Source organism: Podarcis melisellensis (genome assembly GCF_964234715.1).
Source record: "Podarcis melisellensis genome assembly, chromosome: 10".
Classification (NCBI taxonomy): Eukaryota; Metazoa; Chordata; class Lepidosauria; order Squamata; family Lacertidae; genus Podarcis; species Podarcis melisellensis.
The window spans coordinates 73,222,722-73,245,117 of NC_138542.1; the positions used below are offsets into that span (position 1 = coordinate 73,222,722).

A 22,396-nucleotide genomic window follows, 5' to 3' on the forward strand; every position below is an offset into this window, starting at 1 on the left:
TGGTGATACAATAGGAGCCTTTCTGCAAATGGCCTTTGTTTGCAACACAACTCACTGGGTGGTTACAAAGTATACACGTTTGCTTCTTTACAACGGATGCTTTCGCGTAGCCCCGTTTCCTCAATGAATCCACCTATTTCTTGATGAAATGTAACTTCTGCCAGGAAAACCTGAGCTGAAATAGTAAGGAGAGCAAAACAGCAGCCCTGTCTGACCCCAGACTCCCCCAGTCACGTGGCAGGAGATTCTTCCTGAGCCCCCCCCCTCCGTGAGATGGGTATGACATCATTGATGATCCATTGATGATCCACATGATGCAAGCAGACTGTTCCAAAGAGCAGATCTCTATGGTTGAATGAAACGGGTCTGCGGTGATGGATTCTGGAGTCAAGAAATCCGCCCTTTCCGATGATCTCTCAGGCTGGCCAGGAAAAAGCAGGGAGCAGGAATCCTCAGGCATCCCGATGGACAGACTTGTCATGTTGCCAAAACACGAACTCGGAGTCTGATCTGATTTCCAGGTACAACTCACTTTGTGGCGCAGCCGGGGATGTTTTTGGGGTGCTCTCTCTGTGACGGGGGGGGCGACTATCTGAGGGTGTATAAATTGAACGCGCTTTAGTTCTGGGCTGCTTCACTCCTTGCATGGGGGGGGGGGCTCTGCCTGCAAACAGATCAACAGCTGCCTTGCTTTCTTCCTGGCCGCATTGTGTTACCTCTGACGGAGACACAAGGGAGGAATTGTGTTGGGGGGGGGAGGTGTTTGTGTGTGTGTGCAAAAGCCCAAGCCCTATTTTTTCCGTAACACAGGAGTCACAGAGACCAACCCCCTGCTCAATGTGCACAAATACCAAAAACATGGAATGGATCTAAGATCATGGCGTGGGGTGGGGGGCGGGGGGGAGGGAAGGATTTTGCGATGTAAACATTGTAGGGGGGGACCCCACTTTTCAGCTGGATTGCCTGGATCAGTCCCTCCCGCGCTCTCCAAGTAAGAGGGGAGGGGGAAAACAATTCTTTCCCTCGCTTCCCGTCACAACTTGCTTTCACGCCGCCCCCGAAACCATCAACCCCCCCCCCACCGGTATGTCGCACCTTTTCCTTCTGCTCCTCCTCCCCGCAATCCGGCTTCTGTTTCCGGAATGACGGGAGAGAGCCCCCCTCTCAAACTACTTGCTTCTCCCGCAAGTGGAGCTTCTACGCCGGATTGCTGCTCTGCTCCATAGCTCTAGGGGGCGCGCTTTCGGAAAGGGAAGGAGGGGCGGCAGGTCCCCCCCCCCTCCGTGGATGTTGCAGGAAAGGAAAGGAGAATCGGGAGCGAGGACAAAGAGGTAAAGGGGTCGCGGGGGGGAGGGGAGAGAAGGACCCAGAGACCCCCGCCATCTCCCCCAAGCGCCTTCCGTGGGGCCTGGATCCCTGCGCGCGTGCTGCGAAGGGGGCTTTCCTTGGCCCTTTGGGTGCCTTGGCAGGGGATCCCAGCGAAGCGCCCTCGCCCCATTTTCACAGCGCAGGCATCCCTGGGGCGCTGTGGGTTCCGCGCGGATAGAGGTGGGCCATGAAAGGGAGTGAGGGACGCCTGGATAGAGACCCCCGTCCCTCCCCTGCTCGTCTTGGGGGTCCCTTCTGGACGGAGAAATGGGGGTCGCAGGGCGAGGGGTGAGCCGGGCCAAGGGGTGGGGGCCTCTGGGTGCAGGGGAGATTCTGGGAAAGAGGGAGAGAATCGATGAAGTGGGGAGGGGGAGCAACCCTGGGGAAGGGAAGTGCAGCATTGGGGGAGGGAGAGATAGGAAACCAGTCTTTGGGGAGACGTCTCCATCGTGGTGCAAGCTGGGGATCTTCGGAGGGGCCGCCTTGGCTTCTCCCTCCCACCCAGGAATCGGCCACCTCCTCAAGACGACCAGAGAGGGATCCCTGGAAAGTGGGGAGTCCAGTCCCCCCACCCCTTCCTTCCTCTCTCTCATTGTCTTTTCCACTGAGGATGAGGATAATGTACACCTGTCATCAGAAACAGGGGTGCAGAGTCCATGGAATGGCTCTCAGGGCTGATATAGAAGTTGCACCTCAAAAGCATTTCTGTTCCTCTTATTCTTTGTAGGCAGTGTCAGAGTGACTGACAAGCTGAGATACAATCCTTCAGCATCTGATGATAGCAATTGCATGAATCTTCCCAGTCAAAGGACCCATTTTCATGGTAGACAGTGCCTGTGGCTGGAGGATCTACACACTGGGTGTGCCTATACAGGCCAAAGACTGCCAGTATTAGCACAAGTGAGGTGTGTGACCCTCCCTCCAAATTTACAGACTGTGTGTGAATGAGAGTTTGTGCGTGGGATTATAATTTATGGCAACCCTTTGATTTTCTCCACCCATAACATTTCGTGAGCTGATATTGCAGTACGAATTCCAAAATAACTACAAAAAACACACACAAGATGATAAGAATGGTTCTACTATTTATATCCTGCCCATCTGGTTGGGTTTCCACAGACACTCTGGGCAGGTTACAGCACATATAAAAGACAGTAAAACATCAAACATTCAAAACCTCCCGATACAGGGCTGCCTTCAGCTGTCTTCCAAATGTCAGGTAGTTGCCCATTTCCTTGCCCTCTGCCTGCTTCCCTGTAACTTCGCTTCTCGCAAGGAAGGAACCAGCAGAAGACCCTCGGAAGAGGACCTCAGTGTCCAGACTGAGCCATGGGGGTGGAGACGCTCCTTCAGGTCTACAGGGCTGAGGCTGTTGAAGGCTTTAGCTAGCAGATCTTGCTCCTCCATAATGACCTCCAGAGCAAGTCTGACGTATAATTAGCAGAGTAGGAAAAAATCCTCAGAGGCAGCAAAAATTTTATTCAGCAAATAAATTTAATACTGAATGCAAAGAAGCATAACTGGATCCAAAACATAACTAAGACCTAACTTAAATAAAAACCTAACTTGGCATACCAAAAGAGCACTCAAGTAAATAAAAAGAATTGCCCAGTAGCTCATTAGAGACCAACTAAGATTGTCCTGGGCATAACCTTTGGTGTGCATGCAAACTTCTTCAGATACACTGAAACAGAAGTCACCAGACTCTTATATATGGTGGGAGGGTGGGGTGGGGTTTTTCTCAAAAGGGTAGTAGGAGATGGGTATGGTAAAACTGTTGACGACTGCTAAAGACTGCAATTGGTCCTACAGGAAAAAGCATGGGATAGTATGCAGATGACCAAAAATAGCTTTAGTGTGTGTAATGAGACAAGAATCCAATATCTCTATTCAGACCAGGTCTCTCCATAGTTTTCAGTTTAGTAATAAGTTGTAATTCAGCAACTTCTCTTTCAAGTTTATTTCTGAAATTCCTTTTTTATTAATTTCGACTGCGTCAGACCAATACGGCTACCTGCCTGAATCTAGCACTCAAGTAAGACACACACAAGCAGAGTAGAGAAATAGCAGAATAGGAAGTGGGACCAGGCGCCTTTCAATACTGTAATTTATAAACAATTCAGTGTCAGAGTAACATTGGGACAGGATAACAAGCCTGGCTCACTCCAATATAAACCAGCTTCATCTCGTTCCCAAACACAAGGAAGGTTCATCATAATCTCATAACAACTTATCCCACCACCTGCTCTCAGCAGAAAGGAAACTCCCTTATCAGCTAAAATGTTCCAGCTAGAGAAAACACCACTTTGAATCACACAGAGTAAAACCACCAGAACCTTCTTGAAGCAATAGACCAGGAATGATTGATCTCTCTACATTAGATCAATATTTTCCATGCCTGAAAAATACAACTATGACACTTTAAATACTTTGAATACTTTTGCAGTGCCGTATGATGTAAGTAGTATTTCTGTTTCCCTTGCTCCACATCAGAGAGACTTTGATACACAGGTCTGAGCTGATTTCTCCGCCTGAAACTGCTGTGTTAGCAGCAATGGAAGCCTGGGCAGTGTGTTTGGGGGTCCTGGGCTGCCTAGACAACAAGACCCCCTTCTCAGCAGAGCAGTACGTTAGGCACCAGCTCGGCTGCAGGAGTTGCTGGAAGGAGGTGTGCAGGGCACTATCCAAGCATCTTAGAGACTCCACTCAAGATTTGTGTAAGGTTTTCCTCCATAGCCTTTTCTTCTCCTGAAGATAAGTCATAAGGCAGCAAAAGATTAGGACCAGAGTTTTCCTTCTCCATGGGCTCCCTTCCCTTTCCTCTGCAGGATGTGCAGAATCTGTCTTCTTGACTGTGGGATTCACTGTTGTTCTCCTCCTCTCCATCCACCAGGCCTTTCTTCACCTGCAACAGAATTCCGCAACCCACCAAGGATTTGAGACCCATCAACTATCCTCACCTGGTTTAGCCGGCCGGTGGAAACCGTTGCTTGAACCCCTGTTGCATGCTGACAGCTTCTTGAAGCCACAGGTGAGAGCTGAGTGCAGGGTGGGGACCAATGGTGGATAAATTACCCCAGAAGGTGCATGACATTTCCCCCACCAAAGGTACTACCGCTCCCCTAACACCCCAAGACATCCTATAACTATGATACTTAAGACAAATCAGGAATAAATTCTTGTCTCCAGAGATAACACAACTTCAGGCCATCAATGAATCAATACCATATATTCAAGGCTGAAGTTTCCACTAAGTACAGTTATTTCTTTGCCTTTAATATCCAGCTTTTTCAGTGCCAGAAAAGGATAGTCCTGCGTCAGAAGAGGGGCTCGAGATCAGGCAGCACATCATTATTATAAAGAACCATTGGGGTGGGGTGTTTCCCATTTGCCAGCTGCTTTCCTTCTGCTTCTCCTGCTCTCTCCATTCAATGTGAGGCATGTAGATGGAGGTCTATCTCCAAGAACAGGAGCTTCCCTGAGCACCCATTCAGCTGACCCCAAGCACCAAGCCTGGTCACTAATTCTCTGACTGACCCAGACCACAGTCCCTGGAGAAGATGTAGACCTGGGTCTCACAAAAAGGGTTCATATGGACCTCCTGAGGCCAATGGGACTGTGCAGGTGATTCATGAAGATCTAGAGGTGGATGGAGGATTATGATGCAGAGAATGGGGAATGTCCAAAGGAATGATGAACCAGAGAAAGAGAGGAGTGTTTCTTGGACAGAGAGCAGCTGCCTTTCCTTGTGAGGAAACAATTGATTAGATCATGCTGCTTTATTAACGATGATTGAGGATCATGAAAGGTTGCTGATCCATTACTATCATTTGACATCATTGCATCTTCATTTCCTAAAAACTGGGAACATGGGTAAGAGGCGGGGGAATATAGGAAATGTTGAAATAAGAAAAGCTGCTAATGGCGTTTGATGTGGTATCTTCCCCTTTCTTCTCTTCCTTGAAACCCAAACAGGATTTCCTCTCTGAAGAAGGAGATGGAGAAGACAGTCAGAATTCCGGGAGATGGGGAACCTTTTGTTTCATAAGGGATAGCCATTAAAAAGCGTGAAATGTGGACTATGCTTCACTGAATGAGCACACATATGTAACATCAATGAACTCAAACAGGGGAGAAACCATTTAAAGGTATGGGGAGTGAAAAAAGTTTCACTGATAGTGGAAAACATCACCAGACTCACATGAGCAAGAAACAATTTCAATGCAGAGAGTGTGGAAAGAGCTTCAGTCAAACTGCGCACCTTAGAACACATCAACGGACTCACACAGGAGAGAAACCATTTAAATGCATGGAGTGTGGAAAGAGCTTCAGTCAAACCTCGCACCTTAGAACACATCAACGGACTCACACAGGAGAGAAACCATTCAAATGCATGGAGTGTGGAAAGAGCTTCAGTCAGATTGGAAACCTTAAATTACACCAACGGACTCACACGGGTGAAAAACCATATAAATGTATGGAGTGTGGAAAGAATTTCAGATTTGGTGGAACCCTTAGAACACATGAAGAGACTCACATTAGTAAAAAACGATTTAAATGCATGGATTGTGGAAAGTGTTTCAGTCAGAGTGCACACCTTAGAACACATCAACGGATTCACACAGGGGAGAAACCATTCAAATGTATGGAGTGCGGAAAGAGCTTCAGTGACAATTCAAGTCTCCATTTACATCGACGAACACACACAGGGGAGAAACCATTTAAATGTATAGTGTGTGGAAAGTGTTTCAGTCAGTTTGGACACCTTAGAATACATCAACGGACTCACACAGGGGAGAAACCATTTAAATGCATGGAGTGCGGAAAGAGTTTTAGTGTTAATGGAACACTTAGAAGACATCAGCGGATTCACACAGGGGAGAAACCGTATAAATGTATGGAGTGTGGAAAGAGCTTTAGTCGGAGTGGACACCTCAATATACATCAACCGACACACACAGGGGAGAAACCATTTAAATGTTTGGAGTGCGGAAAGAGCTTTTGTGATAATGGAACACTTAGAAGACATCAGCGGATTCACACAGGGGAGAAACCATATAAATGTATGGTGTGTGGAAAGAGCTTTAGGGTTAATGGACACCTTAGACAACATCAACAGACTCACACGGGATAAACCATTTAAAGGTATGGACTGTAGAAGGAGCTTCAGTCAGAGTGAAACCCTTGATTTATGTCAACAAACTCACAGAAAACAAAAACCTTATAAATATCAGGAAAGTAGATAGAGCTTCAGTCCTAGTGGAAGTTGTAAATCAACAGACTCATGGATAGGAAGAACTTTAGTACTTGAAACCCTACAAACCATCAACAAACTCAAAGAGGAGAAGCAGTTTAAATTAAAAGATTGCAAAAAGTGCTTTATTTACAAAGGAGTGTTTAAGGAACAGCCAGGGATTCTCACATGGGAGAACCCATTTAGATGTATGGAGTGTGGGACGTCTTCCTCTCAGAGTCCACTCTTTTCTTCACAGCAATGAACTCAGGAGGAAATCAGTCTTTAACACATACTGTTTATTTGAAGTTCTGGTATTTATGTGTAAAACTCTATAGTACAGAGATATTGAAGGCAATGTCAAACAATGTGATTATAATCTAAGATGTAAAGTGCCTTTTGATAGAGAAGGGGAGAGGGTTTATCTGGATTGCTGGTGGTCAGTGAGGATTAGGGCTTTGCGATATATTGTCCAAACTGGTTTCTAGACCACATTGTGATAACCTTCCAAAAACAATTGATATGGCAACACCCCACAGATCACAGTGTGTGTTTCTGGGATGCTCATTTGCCTGGAAGCAGCCGGCAGAAAGCTTTTCTTCGTGAAGTCCCTGCAGATGCTGAGTTGCTGACTTTCTTCCCAGGCAACAGGAAGCGAAACACACCCTCCATTGCCCTGTGTCCTTCCAGCCTTTTTCCTCCCTTGCTCCTTTCTGCTGGTTTGTGTGCCTGACTTAGAAATCCTGTGTGCTGTATGATTTTACTGCTGAAACTGGATTTGCTCTCAGGAGCTAAATTTTGTGCCTCACTGGGGACCCAGTGAGAACTGTATGCTTTGAAAGCTCAGTAAACTATTATTGAAGACGTCCTCCTGCCTCTGTCTGTGTTTTTGACCTTAGTGTGGGACTTGCTCTGCACGTGGCCCCTACCCTGCCGATACTTGGCTCATGCCCTGGAGTTGCTCTACTCAAGCATGCAAGACGGTTTTTGCACCAAACTCTGTCACACACACCCCACCGCATGATCTCCAAGCACTGCTTCTTCACCCAAACTTCATCCCTGCCTCCTAAGCATTCTGAAGAAAACTTATAATACTGTAATTTAATGTAAGATTTCCCCCCAAGCCTAATTGCAAGAGGGGAGTGGAGGGACTGCAGGGACCAGGGAAATCTCCTGATGGGCCCATCTTCAGTCATGAACCACTTAAGGGAACCCCAGAGCTCCTGCGTATTCTGGGGTTTGTGAAGATAGTATTTTTCCATAGTCCCAGAAGTTTTTATTCAGTCATGCTGCTAGGGAGTTTTCCCACCAGAGGACCACAGTTCATATTACCATCATACTGATTTTACTGTTGTTTCTGCCTTTGCTGTCATGGAGCAGCTGGGTGCGGGGGGAGGGGGAGGCAAAGCTGGGAGACCCACAAAGGAAGAAGGCTCAGATCCTGTGGACTGGTGGTGGGATGAGCAGATAGAGGGAGAAAAGGGAGCAGAATGGAAGGGGAGATGTTGCAAGCTGAGGAGGAAACAGGTTTTGGTGAGCAGGAAGAGTCTGGGGCAGAGAGCAGTTCAGGCTCAGAGGGAGCGGGGGGGGGGCAGGAGACCCAGGGGAGGCCGGCTGCTGAAGCATCCAGAGAGACTCCCCCTCCTGCTGTGACCACCTCCCCTCTCCCCTGGTCTCCTAGAGCACACAGGGAAATCCATTTCAGACCCCATAAGCCTGTATATGATATTAACAGGGGTATTTTTTCCCCCCAACATACATCACTTTAATCTCATTGACAATGAACTGTATTTTTTGCCCATTCACCCCATTTGGAGAGCTCTTTTTGGAGCTCCTAGCAGTCTCTCTTTCTTTGAACAACCCTGACCAATTTACTGCCATCAGCAAACTTTGCCCCCTCCCTGCTCCCTCCTAAGTCTAGATCATTTATGAACAAGTTGAAAAGCCACAGGTCCCAATACTGATATTGAGGGGACTCCGCTTTCTGCTCCTCTCCTGTCCGTTTACTCTCTTGGTGTTTCAGAAGGAGGGCTGCCTCAGACAGAGGCGGCACATTTATTGTAGGGGCACCTTTCCGAGGTCCCCACAGTGCCCCCCAGCCTGGCTCCACTCGGCCAAGGCAGCTGCATTTTGTTTCGCTGCAGGTGAGCCTTTCCCCTGAAACATGGGGTCTTAAAGGAACTTCATGGGGGGGGGGGAATGAGCGAGAAGGAGCTTCTGTTTTTTTGTTTTTTTTAAATGATATTTATTAGAGTTTCAAATAATAATAATAATAATAATGAGAGGGGAAAAAATCATTCAACATTTACAGTCCTTATTTTCAATGACCTTTTTCCGCAACTTCCCCTCGTCTCCCCCTCTTGGATTCCATGTCCAAATATTTGTTCATCAAGTTCTTATCCCTAAATTTTTAACCTTAATTTGTTGTTATATTTAATTCAATTTATATATCAACTTTTAACTTATATACATCAATCATTATACTTAAAGGCTTTTTCTAAGATCGACCCAATTTCCCTTCCATAAATTCCCCATTTTTATACTAGTAACAACACAGAAAAGGAAAAAATAGAAAGAATCAAAATATATTTGTACACCCTTTGGATTTCCAAACCCAACCCTCCCTTCCCCGGTTTCGATCCCCAAACCATTGTCCATTAGTCCATCTGCTATCAGCCTGGCAACCTCACGTCTGAGGCCCTTAAATCTCTCTCAGTTCCTCTCTGCCGGTTTTTTTGAAAGTCCTTTGTATTAAACACCAAGTCTCAGAGGGGCACTATCCCTATAATGTCCATATTCCTTCCAGCCAGACCTCCATATTTAAAGGTGGAGCTCAAATCTTGTTTCTTAATCCTTTTAAGTCCAAATGTCCCAAAGGCTCCAACTTCCACCTTAATCAGATTTATAGTCCATAGATCTTCAGATCTCCACAAAAGGAGATCTTTCCATTCCTCATTCTTCAATTCAAACCAAATTTTCATCATCCAATCCTTATTTTCTTTTATATCCATCTTGACAGGCCTCCGGCTCTCCTTTGCCTCCTGCAGCATTACAGCCCCTCCTTCCTGCTCCTCCTGTTCAGCATATATCTCTTTCTCCACTTCCTCAATTTTCTCAAATTTCTTTTCTTGTTCAGCTGCCTGGGCTTTGTACATCAAGTCCTTATCCAACTCAGTAGATTCATTTACTGTTGACTTCAAAGTTATGGCACTTGTAGACAAAACATGACCTTGCTCTTGGAACTTTCGCAACTTTCCCAAGAGAAAAACAACCTCGTCCAGATCAGCTAGTATTTTCCGACCTATTTCCATTCTTGTAATGTCCCTGAACCCCCTCTAGAGGGATTCTGGTTATTCAGTATTCCTTCCACTTCCAACCCAAAAGTCAAGTTAATTTGTTTCAGTTCTTCTTTATTTTCAACAATTTATAACTATATTGTAACTAATGTAACCAGCAAGAACATCAGAAACAAAGTTCTCTATTTTTTCCAACTTTGACAGCTAATTTGACAGCTTCAAAATCTTCTGTGTCTCCTCAACAGGCTCCTCTCGCAGATCACTCCCGGGTCCCGGGGGGGGGGGGGGTGGCACTTTAGCTCACAAAGTTAGCTCTTATCCTCCAGCACAATTACTTATACTATCAATCCGTGCAATTAATAACTTTATCCAATAAGAAGGAGATCTTTCGACCTTAGTTATTTAGTCCTTGCTTCAAATTGTTTACAAGGCGGGGAGATGGACTTCCTCTTTGCGCCTTCCCCGATCGTACCGAATTCAAGCAAAAAAACCCTTTCTTTTGTAAATCCAATTTCCGTATTACTCACGGGCTTTTACTTTAGGTCCAAATGTTCAAAGGAAGAAGTCAGCGCTCTCCGACCATGGCATGCGGCTTCCCTCAGTAGGAGTAGCAGTCGACTCTCAGCACCACACCTCTCTCCGTCCCCCGTTCCAAAGCCTTTAAAAAGGCTCCTTCTCGGGTCGGGGAGGGCGCAGATGGTGGCCGCCGAGTCACCAGGTCCACAGGCTTCAGCTCCTGTGGTTTCTGAGGGTCCCTGCGTCGCCGCCGTGGCAGGACCCGTCTCCTACTGAGCCGATTCCCTCCGGAGCTCGGAGGGAATCCGCCATTAGGTGATGGCGCTAACCCGGAATCCGAGCGAGAAGGAGCTTCTGGATCCTGTGCTGCCCCTCCCCGCCTGAAACTTTCCTGAGCCTCTCCCCTTTTCATTTCAAGGATTGGGGGTCCCGCACAGTCCTCAGGGCACCTCAGTATCTTGGGAGGGGGAGCTATTTTGTTTGCTGAGGGCAGGGACACATTCCTGTCTCATTGCCGGGTGTCAGGCTTTTAGGTAAGAGGTTCAGGTTGTAGCAGGAACCCCCCACCCGAATCATTCAGTTTGTACAAACTTCACACACACTCACACACTACATACACTACGCTTCAGTTATAAATTCATAGAAAATCAACCATACATTGGTTTTGCACTGTTCCACTTTTATTTTATTCCATGAAGGAAGGAATACAAAATGGGGAAGGTTTGATACAGGGCAGCTATAATCCCTTCACCATCCCAGCACATCCACAGGAGCCCTGCCCAGTTGCTATGCCAACCCTGATGGTCCTAGACAGAAGACAATCAAGATCACAAAGAACTTGCATATGGGAGTGGACTGGAACAAAGGACAATGATCAGACCTTCCCTCTGGGGGCAGGAAACTGCCAACTCCCCTTTGTCTCCTGGAAGTGACTCATGGGGAGGGGGAGAGAAGGGAACCAGCCAGGTGACAGGACAGTCAGGTTACCACCGCAACTCCTCCTTCAACCCCTCCTTTCTGTAATGTATGCATGATGTTTCTGGGGGTGAGCTTGACCTAGAGGAGGGGAATTTCAAAAGTTTTTATAAGGTCTTGCATACCATTTTTCTGTGCCTTTCCTCTCACCTGCAAGTGAGGGGAGCACCGTGTTGCAACAGTCAATAAAGGCCAAGCCTACAGGCTGCTGATTTGCTCCAATTTACTCTGGTTGGTGTCTTTACTTTTTGTCCAAGGGAGCCCTCGGATTTTTCCGGTAACAAGGTGGAAAAGCACTTAGAAGGAAAAAATCCTGGGGTGCTGATTTCCTCCGCTGCCCAGCTCCCCAGGGGGCCACAACCCGCGGTCCCTCCTGGGTCAGCAAAGAAGGAGAATTAAGGCAAGTTAAAGGAGCAAAACAGTGGTCAGGAGACCTGATATTTATTTGTTGCAACAAGGTTCAGCCACACAAAGAGTAGGAACCCTGAGAAGATGGTTGCATGAACTTTTAATACTTTTACCCCCTTTCCCATAATAATTTTTCTAACAACTTCATCAATACATGACATGGGGCTTTTTCGGGGGTTGTTGCTGTTGGCGTTTTGTATTTATATTTTAGATCTTGTTGTGATTCATGTGGAAATTGTTCAATTTTTCAATCCCAGCATTCCAAACTAACCCTGTCGCCATCTAGCAATACCTAAAATTTGCTCTTCTACTGTAATTACCATTAATATATTAATGTCATTGATTCATGTGCACACAACTTTAAATACAAACACCAACCTACCTCACAGGGTTCTTGTCAGGATTAAACTAAGGGGGGGGGAGAACCACTTTACACCACACTGATCTTCTTGAAGAAACAGGTGGTATATAAAGGCATCCAATAAATTTCACTGGACTATCCTGCTCTTAGGCAAGAAGAATCAGCTGCACAAATATAAGATGGCGGGTACCGGGCTTGCCAGTAGTACACCTTAAAGGTAAAGGGACCCCTGACCACTAGGTCCAGTCATGGCCGACTCTGGGCTTGCGGCGCTCATCTCGCTTTACTGGCCAAGGGAGCCGGCGTACAGCTTCTGGCTCATGTGGTCCACGAAGGTTGTCTGCTACACATTGCTGTTTCTTTCTGCTCATTAAATGGTGTTTTGTTTCAATGGGATCATCCTGCTGCACGTTTTAATTGTGGGCGCTCCTTTGAATGTCTTTATGGAACTCTTTTCTTGTGTGATTTAGCGACGGACATTAATCTTAGTGTAAATGGGTGGAACTCTACATTGTGTTCTTAAAATCCTTCTGTCTGGGCCAGATGGAAGGATCTCCTCTCTGCTCCCCATGTGCTGTTCTTGGGGGGGGGGGAGACACTTTGTGACGCAACTGGGGATGTTTTTGGGGTGCTCTCTCTGTGATGGGGGGAGAGCTGCTATCTGAGGGTGTACAAATTGCAACGCGCTTTACTTCTGGGCTGCTTCACTCCTTGCATGGGGGGGCTCTGCCTGCAAACAGATCAACAGCTGCCTTGCTTTCTTTCTGGCCTCATTGTGTTACCTCTGAGGGAGACACAAGGGAAGAATTTTACCTGGGTGTCGGGCATAGCTGTCAACCGTCCCTTATTTGGCAGGAAACTCCCTTATCCCAGTGCCTTTTCCCACTGCTGTCCGGGATTGATGATGTCCCTTAAATTTCCCGAGCTTCATGCTCGCCCGGCTCGGGAGGGAAGCAGCGGCTCGGGGTCCTCCGCCTCGAGAGAGCGTGCGCACGAGCTGCCGCGTCTCCGTCTCTCCCTTTTCACCCTCAGGGGCGCATCGTGAGGAGACGGGTGGTGGCGGGTGGGCAGGCAGCCCCTCTCTTGCGAGACTGCCAGGGGAAGACGGAGACGGCAGCGGCAGCTGAGGAGGCGGCCTGAGGGAGGAGGAAGAGGAGGGAATGGGGAGGGACACAGAAGGGGAGCGCTTCAGCGGCCACCGCGGCAACGCAACCACCTCATGCCGGGCTCGCGGGCGGCATGGGCAAGAGTCTCTCTCCCTCCCTCCCTCCCTCTCTCTCGGGCGGGGAAGGGCCGATGGAACTCCTCGCGCCAGGACGACGGCAGCCCCGACGTGCTGCTTAGCATCCCCTCCAACCAGTGCAGCATCTTAATGTAGTTATTTCCCCTCTGCACCTCTTTCATAACTCTATTTTTATAAATCATTTGTCCATCCGTAGTTCAAATTTTTACTACAAGTTTTCTGTCAATCCTACTAATGTATGTAACTCTTGACAATAGCTTTTCCAATAAATTATAAGCTTTCCCCATTCTTGATTAAAGAGGTCCTCTTCCTGGTTTCTAATTCTGCCTGTAAACTTTGTCCTTCATCAGTTTTGTCTGCCCCTCTTCTTTGGTGGGAGTTGTAGACCCTTAGGACCATCTAGTCCAACCCCTTGCAAAACACCGTCAGGGGCAGCCAAAGCAGCACGGCTCCATCAGTGCCGGATTTCTGTATAAGCTAAGGAAAATCCCTTGTTTTGGCTGCTGGTCCCTTATTTTCGAGGCTGCTGCAGTGGCGTAGCGTGGGGGGTGCAGGGGGGCCCAACCGCACCGGGTGCAACATCTGGAGGGGGCGCGCTCGCTGCCTCTGGAGTCGCCGAAGAGCCTCGGGTGCAGGCTGTAGCAGAGCCCCATGGCAGCAGCCCAGTCAGCAGCAAGAAGAAGCTGGCAGCGGCGGCAGGTTAGGGGCGCAAATTACTTGCCTTGCCCCTTGTTAGGGAGTGCAAATTACTTGCTTTGCCCCGGGTGCTGGCAACCCACGCTACGCCGCTGGGCTGCTGGTCCCTTATTTCCACATCTGTAGTTGACAGCTATGGTGTGTGTGGGGGGGTGGGGTGTGCAAAAGCCCAAGCCCCATTTTTCCCGTAACACAGGAGTCACAGAGCCCAACCCGCTACTCCATGTGCACCAATACCTAAAACACGGTCGGATCCAATCTCATGGCGTGGGGGGGGGGGAGGATTTCGCAGTGGGACCCCTCTTTGCAGCTGGATCTCCGGGATCAGCCCCTCCCCCTCTCCTGATCCCCAGGAGGAAGAGGGGAGGGGAAAAACCTTCTTGTCCCCCCCCTCAATCCCTCCCCTCCCCTCCTCCTCTCACCCCGCCTCCACAACCCCAGATCCCACCCCCAAACGTCCCACCCCTGTTCCTCCAATCCGGCTTCTGTTCCGGGAATGGGGGGGGAGTGTGTGTGTGAGCCCCCTCCCAACCTGCCTGCTTCTCCCGGAAGAGAAGCTTCCACTCCGGATGGCTGCTCTGCCCCGTAGCTCTAGGGGGGGGCGCTTTCGGAAAGAGGAGGGAGGAGGCAGGGGACCCCCCCTGGATGTTGCAGAAAGGAAAGGAGAATCGGAAGCGAGGACAAAGAGGTAAAGGGGTCACGGGGGGGGGGAGAGAAGAGGACCCAGAGACCCCCGCCAGCTCCCTCAAGCGCCTTCCGTGGGGCCTGGATCCCGGCGCCCACCCACGAGGACTCCCTGGGGCGCGGAGAAGTGGGCCAGGAAAGGGTTAAGGGGTGCGGGAGGCGCCTGCATAGAGACCCCCTGTCCCTCCCCGGCTCATCTTGGGGGGGGGCATTAGGGCCTGTGGCTGGAGGCTCTACACACCGGGTGTGACTGTGCAGGCCAAAGACTGCCAGTATTAGCACAGGTGAGGTGTGTAACCTTCCCAAATTTACAGACTGTATGTGAATGAGAGTTTGTGGGTGGGATTATAATTTACGGCAACCCTGTGATTTTCTCCATGCATAACATTTCGTGAGCTGATATTGCAGTACGAATTCCTACATAACCACAAAAAATCGCAAGATAATAATAGTAGTACAGTGGTACCTCGGGTTAAGAACTGAATTCGTTCTGGAGGTCCATTCTTAACCTGAAACTGTTCTTAACCTGAGGTACCACTTTAGCTAATGGGGCCTCCTGCTGCCGCTGTGCAATTTCTGTTCTCATCCTGAAGCAAAGTTCTTTAAAAAGGGTACTATTTCTGGGTTAGCAGAGTCTGTAACCTGAACCGCCTGTAACACGAGGTACCACTGTAGAAGTTATAGTATTAGTATTTTCCCCCAGCCGCTCTAGGCAGCTTACAGTACCTATAGGTAAAGGTAAAGGGACTCCTGACCATTAGGTCCAGTCGTGGCCGACTCTGGGGTTGCGGGGCTCATCTCATTTTATTGGCCGAGGGAGCTGGCGTACAGCTTCCGGGTCATGTGGCCAGCATGACTAAGCCGCTTCTGGCAAACCAGAGAGCGCACGGAAACGCAGTTTACCTTCCCGCCGGAGCAGTACCTATTGATCTACTTGCCCTTTGACATGCTTTCGAACTGCTAGGTTGGAAGGAGCAGGGACCGAGCAACGGGAGCTCACCCCGTCACAGGGATTCGAACCGCCAACCTTCTGACTGGCAAGCAGCTGTCGTCTAAATTTCAGATGGTTGCCTACCTCCTTGCCCTCGGAAGGGAGGGCCTTCCATGGGGCAGGAGGCCCTCTGCCTGGTTCCCTGGAACTTCACTTCTAACAGCAAGGGAACCAGCAGAAGACCCTCAGAGGTGGACCTCCCTGTCTGGACTGAGCGATGGGGGTGAAGATGCTCCTTCAGGTCCACAGGTCCAAGGCTATTGAGAGTACCCCTGGGACTAGATAACAAGCCTCCAGGTGGACGTGCCCGATCTGCTCTTCACTTTCCTCTTCAGCACGGGCAGAATCTGCCTTCTGGACTGTGGGACAGTCCTCCTCTCCATCCACCAGGGCTTGACTTCAGGTGCAGCAGAATTCCCCAGCCCCCCAAGGATTTGAGACCCATCAGCTGTCCTTACCTGGTTTAGCCGGCTGGTTGAAGCCGTTGCTGGAACCCCTGTTGCATGCTGACAGCTTCTGGAAGCCACCGGTGAGAGCTGAGTGCAGGGTGGGGACCAAGGGTGGAAAAATGACCCCAGAAGGTGCAGGACATGTCCCCCCCCCAAAGGAACTACTGCTCCCCAACACCCCATGACATCTAGATTCAAGTAGGTAGCCGTGTTGGTCTGACACAGTTGAAATAAAAAATTTAAAATTAGGGACTAACTATGATTGTTCTAGGTATAAGCTTTTGTGTTCATGCACACTTCTTCAGATACACTGACACAGATGTCACCAGACCCTTGTATATCGTGGGAGGGTGGGGTTTTTCTCAGAAGGGTACTCCTACTACCATCTCCTACTACCCTTCACTATATGAAGAAGTGTGCATGCACACGAAAGCTTATGCCTAGAACAAACTTAGTTCGTCCCTAAGGTGCTACTGGACTATTTTTGTTACTTTTTTACTTCAAGTGTGTCGGACCAATATGGCCACCTACCATTAAGTACAGTTAGGTCCTTGCCTTGAATATCCTGCTTTTTAGTGCCAGATTAGGATAGTCCTCTGTCAGAAGACAAGCAGAGGATCAGGCAGCACATCATCATTATAAAGAACCATTGGGGTGGGTGTTTCCGCCTGGGATTCCCATTTGCCAGCTGCTTTCCTTCTACTTCTCCTGCTCTCTCCATGCAATGCAAGGCATGAGGGCAGAGGTCCATCTCCAAGAACAGGAGCTTCCCTGAGCACCCATTCAGCTGACCCCAAGCACCAAGCCTTGTCACTGATTGACCCAGACCACAGTCCATGGAAGAGATGTAGACCTTGGTCTCCCAAAATGGTCCACAACTTACTTATATTTATTTACGGCTATTAGCCCATAAAATATGTACAAACATAAAAGCACAGAAGCATAAAAACCAATACATCGAACGACATAAGAGGAACACCACGATGCAAGAGTGGGACATTGAGCAGTGACAAATAACAGCTTGGGGCCTGGAAAGATCCGAAGGACGGTTCACAGAGAAAGGAGAACTGGAGACGAGATCCGTCATGCACTCTCATCATAACTGTCCGATTAGTTTTTGTTGTTGTTGTTTTTTGGTGGTTTTTGTGTGTGAGATAACCGCATTCAGGAATCTCGCCACCTGCAGAGTTACAGAAGGATCTGTATCCTGCAAGAGCAGTGCGGCATGTGACTCAACAGGCCTGCCAACCAAGCGCAGTAAAGCAGGACCCAGGAATTTAGTCCTGGCTATGCTATGTAAGGGACAGTTGAACATTATGTGTGGAAGAGATTCAACTGTTTTCCCGTCACACTCGCATAGCGGAGACACCAAACCCTTGGAAAATCTGTGGTTCAGCAGGTTCGATGGAAAAACATTGAACCTTGCACGAATAAATGCAAGTCGGTGTGGTACTGATGAAAGAGATGACATGTATGATGGAAGGCCAAGTGGTGGGGTTATTCCGTGATACCTGGGAGAGCAGACACCCCCACCCCTGGAGAGGTTGTGTTGATTGTCAATGTCTGCTAATCTTTGCTCGATGAGGCTTTTGGCTGAGCGTAGGTTCGTCTTTAAGGAGTCCGCTGGGGAAATTCCGATGCTCAGAAGTTTGGCATGGATTTTTCTTACCCACGGATTAACAAAGTCATCCCGCCAGAGGCACTGAAAGAGGTAATGGTGGGGAAGCCTATGCCAGCTGGACAGCCAATAGCCAAAGACTCGCTTCCAGATGACAGTCTCCAATGATGCAATCTTTAACTCCAGATGTATGGCTGCATTGCTCACACACATGGGGAGTTTCAGGAGGCGACGGAGAAACTGATTCTGCAGTGTCCCCAGCGATGTTAAATTGGACCCTGGAGCCCAGAGCGGGGCAGCATAACAGAGGGTGGAAACCACTTTTGCGTGGTACACCTTCAGTGCAGAAGGGATGTGGGAGGCTCCGTCGACCGCAAAAAATTGGAGTAGAGTGTAAAGTATTGTTTTCCCTTTGTTTAGTAAATACTGTATCTGTGGCTTCCAGCTTAGGTTGTAGTGAAAAAAGACTCCCAGGTATTTAAATTTGAAAACCTGTTCTAATTGGACTCCATCTAACTTCCAGCTGTAAGTTTTCCGAGACCTGCTAAAGACCAGTACTTTAGATTTTCCATGATTAATTGTCAGATGGTTGAGTTTGCAATAAGCCGCAAAAATCTTTAGGGCTCTGCATAAACCGACTCTAGAGTAGGAAAGGATCGCTGCATCGTCAGCATATAGAAACAGAGGGCAGCGAAAATCAGCTAGGCGGGGGGCATGAATGTTGGCTTGAGACTCACTCAGAAAGAGCTTCATGTCGCTAATAAACAAGTTGAAGAGGAGTGGGGCCAAAATGCAGCCTTGGCGCACTCCTCTATTTATTGGGACCTCATTGGATAGGTTTCCCGCCGGTGTGAGTCTCACTCTAGCCGACGGCCCGTGGTGTAATTGGGTTATAAGCCATAACAGCCTTCTATCTATGCCCCATCTCTCTAATTTCTTCCATAGACAGTTTCTTGGGATACTGTCGAAGGCGGCCTTTAAGTCTATGAAAGCGACACATAGGCGCCCCCGACTCGGGGCAGAATATTTTCTGGCAAGATGATACATAATTACCATGTGGTCAGTGGTTGAATAATTGTTCCTAAAGCCCGCTTGCTCATGGCCAATCAAATTTGAGTCGTATGCCCAATGGGACAGCTTAGACAGCAAAAATTTTGCATAGATTTTCCCGATGATAGACAAAAGGCTGATGTTCCGATAGTTCTCTGGGTCAGCAGGGGGACCCTTTTTATGGACTGGTACGATCACGGCCTCCTTCCATGACCTAGGGATAAGCCCCGTAGAATTAATTGCATCAAAGGCTTTGGCCAGAATTTCAGCCCACCACCTCGGTTGCGTGACAATAGCCTCAGCGGGGACTAGATCCGGCCCAGGGGCTTTGCCCGTTTTCAGATCTAGTATCAAGTCCATTATCAGTTCTGGGTCGGTAGAGGGCCACAAAGGTAGATGGTCGGCTCGGAATTCTATGGGTGAGTTGGATTCCTCTGCCAAAGAGAAATATTTACTCAAGTATTGTTCCCATGTGGGCGCAGGGATAATCGCCAGTGGGTACTTCCTTCCTCTTTTGTTTATCAGAGCCCAAAATTCCTGTGGTCTGCGGGATCTAGAGGCCGCAATCAAGGCTCGCCAACGCTTTTGGTACCACTCGCGTTTGGCCAGCTTTAAAGTCTGTTTGTATGCTCTTTTGGCTTGTAAGTAGGAGGGTGGTAGAGCCTGGGCATTAGAGTTTTTGTATTCATTATAGATAGAATGAAGAAGGGATCTTGCTTGTTTGCAAGAGGTGTTAAACCAAGGGGCCCCAGTACTGCAATGTGCCACTTTCGCCTTTTGAGGAGGTGATGTAAAAAAAGTGGTGAGGTTTGTTATAAGAAGGTTAAAAAGTTTCAAAACCGAGTTAAAATCTTGTAAATCAGTAGTTATTTGAGGTAGATAGGCAATGATTTCCCTATGAAAAAAATCCTGGTATTTTTGGGCCACAGCCTCCGACCATTTGATCCCTCTTATTTTGGTCGATGATGAGGTTTCCAGAAGGACTGAGTGTTTATAGTCCTTCTGGCACCGGAACAATGACAAAGTGGTCACTATTGGAAGGTGATCACTGAAATGTTGGTTTTCAACTTGGAAGGAAAGAACATTAACGGCCAAATTTGCAGAGATCAAGCAGTAATCGATAACACTGTTAGATGCTAGTCCCAGGTGGGTGAACTCCCCCGGTATGTCGGGGGGGAAGGTGCCGTTCAAGAAGACTAAATTCAGGCGAATGGCCATTTGGTAAAGGGTCACTCCTGCTTTGTTTACTCTGTTGTCCTTTGAAGTTCTAATTCTGGCATGTTCTAAGTCAAAGTTCTCCAAGCATGGGGGAGTCCACCATTTGGACTTGGTTAGTAGGTCCCAATTTGTGGCAATACGAGCATTAAAGTCTCCCCCAATTAAGGAGTACGAGTTAGGGCATTTGGTATGACATGACAATAGGTGATTTTCAAATGATTCCCATCTCCAGTCAAGATCAGGTGCAGAGCCTTCAGGGGGGAGATAGACATTAGTAATTAGTAATGAGGACTTCCCTTCTGCGATCAGTCCAGATAGAGCAAAAGGCGGGGAAGCCCGTACCAGAATGAATTTGGCGTGAAGTTGGAGTGAGATCCCAATCAAAAGACCCCCTTTGGGGCGACCACCTTTCAGGGAAGGGGAGGCCGGAAGTGTTAGAAGATCGAAGCCGTCTATGGTAATCTCTTCCTCATCCCATGTTTCTTGGAATAGAATGATATTAAATGAATTTATGTATTTCCTGAATTCGGGATCTGATTTTTTGGTTCTCCAACCAGCAATGTTCCAGCTAAGTATAGATAATGTCAGATCCTTGTGCTGTCCCGGTAATTGTCACTTTGAGTTGTTTAATAAGTTCTTGGAGGTAGAAGGAGGACCCATGAAGAAATCAGTAATTTTAGTTTGTGCGGATAAGGTCTTCTTCTGTGTTGATCGAACCCATGATTTGGTAACATTAACAGGCAGGGAGGGCTTTGCCGGGGAGGAAGAATTAGGCAAAGTTGGTGAGGTCGGATGCTGTTCAATGAGGTGAGTAGTAGTAGGTCTTTGATGGGCAATACTAGTAGATCCGTCAGAGTTGTCAGTCTTAACCAGGGTAGCGCTAAGAGGTGTTCCGGCCATCATTTGTAGTTGCTGCGCAGATGGAGAAGAATTATCACGCAGATGTATAGAAGGACGTGAATGTGGGGATGGTGCATGCATAATCATTTCCTGGTGATCTTCAGACAGGGTAGATTCTAGCTCTGGCATTGAAGCAAAGGATTCATCAACTTCCATATTTTGATTGGACATAAGGTCTGAGACGGGAGTGTTGAGTTTATCGACTTCCTCCACGGTAGAATGGTGCTGTTGGTCAACAGGTGACTGCTGATTCAGATCAGTAGGGGGTAACAAAGTAGCAGGTTGAAAGCTTGTCAAGGCATTTGATGGAGACGCCTTGTGGGACGTGGAGCGCCTGCTCTCCTCTCTCGTTGGCATAGAGGGGTCCCCTTGCGATAGGAGTCTTTGTTTGAGTAGATCCAATCTGTCGAGGATAGCCTGCTGTTCTTCTGAAGGGAGTTTTCCATAAGAGGAGATAAGATTTCTCTCTTCAGGGATATTCCAATCTCGGCTTGCAATTGGATCATTCCTCAGCGTAACTAGGTGGGCACTTGGGATCGCAGGTGGAACAGGGGGTACCCGGCTAGGTGTTTTTTCCTTTATTATAGGAACAGAAGGAGGTAACGAGCATTCATTGCCGGTTAAGATGTTGGGAAAAAGAGGTTTGACACTCGTGTCCTTAAAGACTCTTGTTGTTACAATCTCCCAGGCTGCCAGCCGGTCTTTTTGTCTTGCAAGAAGATGTGGGATCCTTGCAGACTGGAAGGAGAGCATAAATTTCCTTGGCCAGGGCGTGGCCTTTAGGGGTACTACAGATATAAGATCTATCTGGAAAAAAGGGATGTTTAGCAAATCACGTAGGTACCCTTTAGCCATCCTCAGGTTATTCCACCTAAGTCTGGGGGCGTCACGGGAAAAAATGGATAGACATATTTTATTAGGTTGAAAAATCAAGGATTGCTTGTTCCTTTGGGGCAGTGGCAGCCTGCTTCTAGAACCCTTAAGGTGAGATTTCTGGTCATGTTGTCTCTTTAAGGCACTTACAAGCTGCACAGGAGATTGATGCAAATTAGATAGCTCAGTTGAGGAAGATGGATGAGTCAGAAGGGCTTGTGAAAGTTTATTCAAAGATGAAGAAATCCCTTCCAATTTCTTGAAAATGAAGCTTAAAGTCCTGATTACTAGTTGTATTTGATCAGGTACTGATTCATGGGCAGTTTGCCCTGGTGCGTCCTGTTTTAGTGACGGCGAAGGTGTAATTAAGGTGTCAGGGAGGAGGGCTTCCCTATGGCTTCCATCCCCTCCTGGATCAACTGGCTTTTCCAGCTCCCCTTGATCATACAGAGGCCAAAAGCGGTTGTATGTTTTGACAGCAGAAACAATTACTTGCTCTGTTTGGCTGTTATTGTTA

The 22,396-nt window shown here is 48.0% G+C and overlaps 1 protein-coding gene across 1 annotated transcript in view; it reads left to right on the forward strand.

Moving 5' to 3' along the window:
- LOC309378725 (uncharacterized protein) overlaps positions 1-22,396 on the forward strand; it is a 98,191-nt gene that overhangs the window by 33,799 nt on the left and 41,996 nt on the right. The window contains exons 2-3 of the mRNA XM_081927341.1: positions 1,269-1,331; positions 2,096-2,268. The gene's annotated coding sequence lies outside the window, so the exon portion shown is untranslated. The remainder of the gene's footprint in view (positions 1-1,268; positions 1,332-2,095; positions 2,269-22,396) is intronic.